Raw genomic sequence first — 6,000 nt, 5'->3', positions numbered from 1 at the left:
GAATATGGAACGTACTGGCTGCAGTGGAGGTGCATGCAAGCTCAATTTCAGTGTTTAAGAGAAGTTTGGATAGGCACATGGATAGTAGGAGTGTGGAGGACTATGGACCTGATGCATGGAGTGGGCAGATTAAATGGTTTCTGCAAGGACTAGATTGCCAAAGAGCTTGTTTCTATGCTGTACTTTTCAAAGACTCTGAATAGGCAGGGAGACAAAGGGGGTGAGTGGGCTCTGTTGGTAAAAAATGAAATCAAATCCTTAGGGAAATGGGGCCAGAAAATTGGGCATTCTCTTGGGCAGACTTAAAAAAAAAACTGCAGGGATAATAAGGCCCCGATGGGAGTTCTGTATAGGGCTCTGAATAGAGGCTAGGATGTCGGGTATAAATTGGATTACTGAGCCTCTGCTGATAATCCTTGCATCATCAATAGGGACAGGAGAAGTACTAGTGGATTGGAAGGTTGCAAACATTATTCCCTAGTAGAGATAACAGAAGAAGTAATAGACCAGTGAATTTTTCTTCATTGGTGGGCAAGTTGTTGGAGAAGATCCTGAGAAGCAGGATTCATTAGCATTTGGAGAGACATAATCTGTGTAGGAATAGTCAACATGACTTTGTCAAGATCAGGTCATGCCTTATGAAACTTAATCAAGTTCAATTGAATTCTTTGAGGATGCAACAAAGCACAATGATGAAGGTAGAGCACTAAATGTAGTGTGTATGGATTTCAATAAGGTTCCCCATGCGAGACTCATTCTGGAAATAATAAGTCATGGGATCCAAGGAGACCTTACTTTGTGAATCCAGAATTGGCTTGAACACAGAAGGCAAAGCTGATTGTGGGTGGTTCATCTGCTGCATGGAGGACAGTGACCAGTGGTGTTCCTAAGGGATCTGTTCTGGGACCGCTCCTCTTTGTGATTTTCATGGCTGCCCTGGATGAGGAAATAGAAGGTTAGTGAGTTTGCTGCTGACACAAAAGTTGGCAGCATTGCGGACAGTCTGGAGGGTTGTCGGATGTTACAGCACGACTTTGATAGGATGAAGAATTGGGCTGAGAAGTGGCAGATGCAGGTAAGTGTGAAGTGGTTCATTTTGGGAAGTCAAACTTGAGGACAGAATATAATGTTAATGGCAAGACCCTTAGCAGTGTGGAGGATCAGCAAGATCTTGGGGTCCATGTCCATAGGACACTCAAAGCTGCTGTGCAGGTTGACAGTGTTGTTAAGAAGGCGTATGTTATGGTTGCCTTCGTCAACCATGTGACTGAGCTCAAAAGCCATGTGAGTTCTAGTCACCTCTTACAGGAAGGATGTAGATACTATAGAAAAAGTGCAAAGGAGATTTACAAGGATGTTGCCTGGATTGGAGAGCATGCCGATGAGAATAGCTTGAGTGACCTTGGCCTTTTCTCCTTGGAATAACAAAGCATGACAGGTGACTTAATAAAGATGTATAAGATTATGAGGGACATTGGATGTGGATAGCTAGAGCTTTTTCCCAAGGCTGAAATGGCTACCACAAGGGGGCATAGTTTTAAGACGCTTAGAAGCAGGTACTGAGGGGATGTCAGGGGTAAGTTTTCACACAGAGAGTGGTGGGTGCATGGAATGTACTGCCAGTGCCAGTGATGGAAGTGGATACAATAGGGTCTTTTAAGAGCCTCTTAGATAGGTACATGGAGCTTAGAAAGATAGAGTGTTATGCGCTAGAGAAATTCTAGGCAGTTTCTAGACTAAGTTAATAAAAAACACAAAATGCTGGCAGAACTCAGCAGGACAGACAGCATCTATGGGAGGAGGTAGTAACAACTTTTCGGGCCGAAATGTTGTCACTACCTCCTCTCATAGATGCTGTCTGGCCTGCTGAATTCTGCCAGCATTTTGTGTTTTTTATTTATTTCCAGCATCTGCAGATTCACTCGTGTTGCTTCTAGACTAGGTTATTTGGTTAGCACAACATTGTGGCCAAAGAGCCTGCAAAGTGCTGTAGATTTCTATGCTCTATGTTCTATTAACACATAAACAGGGCAGCCTGTGATGTGCTTCAGTTAAGAGCTGGCTGAGCCAGGTCCTAAAGCATGCAATCACCTCTCATAAATTTAAAAGACAATTACCTGCAGATGCCGCAGAACTTGCAATTAAAACAAACTATGAGGGTGTTCAGGTTAGGCAGCATTTGCAAAAAGAGGAGCTGGGTAAATGTTTTAGGAACAGTTCATGCCAGTGAACTGGATGCCAGAGAGTAAAGTCTACATTGTGGGGAATGTTTTAGAAATGATAATCAGGGAAAATATTGACAGGTGCTTGGAAAAGTCCAGATTGATAAAGTAGAGGCCAGAGTGATTTATATAAGACAATAAATGAAGAAAGAAATTGGAAGATGATGGAATTCTGAATTCAAGTAATCTGAAATCTTTGTTAAAGACAATTCATGTATGACAAACCAGACTGGATATTCTGATGTAGTAAAGGCTGATTTATGTAAATGGTACTGTTAAATGATAGTTGCCAATTCACAAAGACAAATACAACAGGGTTGTGGCGGCTCATTTCCTAGCGTATGCGAACCGACTCCGTGTCGTAATTTTAGCGCTGTTTGTAGCACACCGCTACAATTGGTGACCCCGACGGTCCAAACGATTTTTGGACCAGAAATGACCGACGCCGCCTCTGTTCATGCGGTTTCGTTGAAACTGCCGGGTTTCTGGACACAGCGCCCGGACCTATGGTTCCAGCAAGCCGAAGCCCAATTCCACGTTCGCCGGATCACCTCAGAAGACACCCGCTACTACTATGTGGTGAGCTCCCTCGACCAGGACACAGCTGCCCAGGTCGCGGAGTTCGTACAGTCGCCCCCGGCAGACGGCAAGTACACGGAATTCAAAGCCCTGCTCCTCAGGACTTTCGGACTCTCACGGCGCGAGCGGGCTGCCCGTTTACTGCACCTGGACGGCTTGGGCGACAGACCTCCATCGGCTTTAATGAACGAGATGTTGTCTCTGGCCGAGGGACACACAGGCCTCATGTTTGAGCAGGCATTCCTGGAGCAGCTGCCCGAGGACATACGCCTGCTGCTGTCCGACGCGGATTTCAGTGACCCCCGGAAGGTGGCAGCCCGGGCGGACTTGCTGTGGAACGCCAAAAAGGTGAGCGGGGCGTCCATCGCACGGATCTCCCAGCCACGCTCCCAGCAGCAAACCAGTCCTGGCCCGGCCGCAGAGCCCGCCAACCCCCGGCCCAATGACCACTGGTGCTTCTACCACCAGCGATGGGGCGCAGAAGCCCGCCGTTGCCGCCCGCCCTGCAAGTTCCCGGGAAACGCCAGGGCCAGCCGCCGCTGATGGCTACGGCGGCTGGCCATCGGGATAGCCTCCTGTATGTGTGGGATAGCAGGTCGGGACGCCGCTTTTTGGTCGATACTGGGGCTGAGGTCAGCGTTTTACCTCCGACAAGTTACGACACTCGCAGCAGGGCACCGGGTCCCCCACTGAGGGCCGTGAATGGCAGCACAGTAAGGACCTATGGCACCCGTCAGGTGCAGCTACAGTTCGGCCCCAGCCAGTTCACGTGGGACTTCACACTGGCCGCCGTAGCCCAACCGCTTCTGGGTGCGGATTTTTTGCGAGCTCACAGCCTGCTGGTTGACCTGCCCAGGAAGAGACTGGTACACGCCGAGACCTTTCAGACGTTCTCCCTGGGCGCGGCCCAGTTGCCAGCCCCTCACCTCGGCTCCATCACGCTGTCCGACAACGACTTCACCAGGGTCCTGGCGGAGTTCCCATCGGTTCTGGCACCGCAGTTCACAGCAGCCATGCCCAGGCACGGCGTACAGCACCACATCCCGACACAGGGACCACCCCTCCATGCCCGTGCTCGGCGGCTTCCCCCGGACAAGCTCCGACTGGCGAAGGAGGAGTTCCAGAGAATGGAGGAATTGGGGATCATCCGGCGGTCCGACAGCCCCTGGGCTTCCCCCCTGCACATGGTGCCCAAAGCGACGGGGGGCTGGAGACCGTGCGGCGACTACCGCAGGCTGAACGAGGCTACCACACCGGACCGCTACCCTGTGCCGCACATTCAGGACTTTGCGGCGAACCTGCACGGCGCCCGGATCTTCTCCAAGGTCGACCTTGTCCGAGGGTACCATCAAATCCCGATGCATCCTGACGACGTCCCCAAGACGGCTCTCATCACCCCGTTTGGCCTCTTCGAGTTCCTCCGCATGCCGTTCGGCCTGAAGAATGCCGCACAGACGTTCCAGCGGTTAATGGACGCGGTGGGACGGGACCTGGACTTCGCGTTCATCTATTTGGATGACATCCTCATAGCCAGCGGCAGTCGTCAGGAGCATCTGTCCCACCTCCGTCAACTCTGCGCCCGACTGAGTGAGTACGGTCTTACAATCAACCCTGCCAAATGCCAGTTCGGACTTGATACCATTGACTTCCTGGGCCACAGGATTACTAAAGACGGGGCAACCCCTCTGCCCGCTAAGGTAGATGCGGTCCGCCACTTCCCCCGACCCACCACGGTCAAAGGCCTTCAGGAATTCGTAGGTATGGTCAATTTCTACCGCCGCTTCCTCCCTTCAGCTGCCCGGATCATGCGCCCCCTGTTCGCCCTGATGTCGGGTCCGAGCAAGGACATTACCTGGGACGAGGAGTCCGCCGCCGCTTTCGTTCAAACGAAGGAAGCTTTGGCTGACGCCGCAATGCTAGTACATCCCAGAATGGACACCCCTACCGCCCTCACAGTGGACGCATCAAACACGGCAGTCGGTGGGGTGCTGGAGCAGCTCATCGCAGGTCGCTGGCAACCCCTGGCGTTTTTCAGCAAACACCTGCGGCCACCCGAGCTCAAGTACAGTGCTTTTGACCGGGAACTGTTGGCGCTCTACCTGGCAATCCGGCATTTCAGGTACTTCCTAGAAGGTCGGCCCTTCACCGCGTTCACGGACCACAAACCGCTTACCTTTGCGTTTACGAAAGCATCCGACCCCTGGTCATCCCGCCAGCAACGCCACCTGTCCTACATCTCTGAATACACAACGGATGTCCGGCACGTCTCGGGTAAGGACAATGTCGTGGCGGATGCGCTCTCTCGCCCTACCGTTCATGCCCTTTCCCAAGGGGTAGACTTTGAGGCACTGGCAGAGGCACAGCAGGTAGATGAGGAGATTCCGAGTTACAGGACTGCAGTCTCTGGTTTGCAGCTCCAGGACTTCCCCGTGGGCCCAGGTGAGAGGACCCTACTCTGTGACGTCGCCACCAACCAGCCCCGTCCGGTCGTCCCCGCAGCCTGGCGGCGACGTGTTTTCGACTCCATTCATAACTTGGCGCATCCCTCCATCCGGACAACTGTCCGGATGGTTTCCAGCAGGTTCGTTTGGCACGGACTCCGCAAACAGGTCAGTGAATGGGCCAGGACGTGCATGCACTGCCAGACGGCCAAGGTTCAGCGGCACACCAAAGCCCCACCGCAGCAGTTCCATCCCGCCCACCGGCGTTTTGACCACATTCATGTGGATATCGTGGGCCCCCTGCCAGTGTCGCGCGGAGCGCGTTACCTCCTGACTATCGTGGACCGGTTCACAAGATGGCCAGAGGCGGTCCCGCTCACCGACACCACCTCCGAATCTTGCGCCCGAGCCCTGATCGCCACCTGGATATCCCGCTTTGGTGTACCAGCCCACATTACCTCCGACAGAGGCGCCCAGTTCACCTCCAGCCTGTGGTCAGCTATGGCCAGCCTTTTGGGGACTCAGCTGCACCACACCACTGCCTACCACCCACAGTCGAACGGGCTAGTGGAGCGTTTCCACCGTCACCTGAAGTCGGCCCTCATGGCCCGCCTGCGAGGAGCCAACTGGGCGGACGAGCTTCCCTGGGTCCTTCTCGGCATCCGCACAGCGCCCAAGGACGACCTGCACGCCTCGTCGGCCGAGTTGGTATACGGCGCGCCCCTGGCCGTCCCCGGGGAGTTCCTACCAGCCCCGAG

The sequence above is a fragment of the Hypanus sabinus genome, chromosome 5 (genome assembly GCF_030144855.1).
Source record: "Hypanus sabinus isolate sHypSab1 chromosome 5, sHypSab1.hap1, whole genome shotgun sequence".
Lineage (NCBI taxonomy): Eukaryota > Metazoa > Chordata > Chondrichthyes > Myliobatiformes > Dasyatidae > Hypanus > Hypanus sabinus.
The sequence above is the reverse complement of the archived record's forward strand: the minus strand, read 5'-3'. Positions refer to the sequence as shown.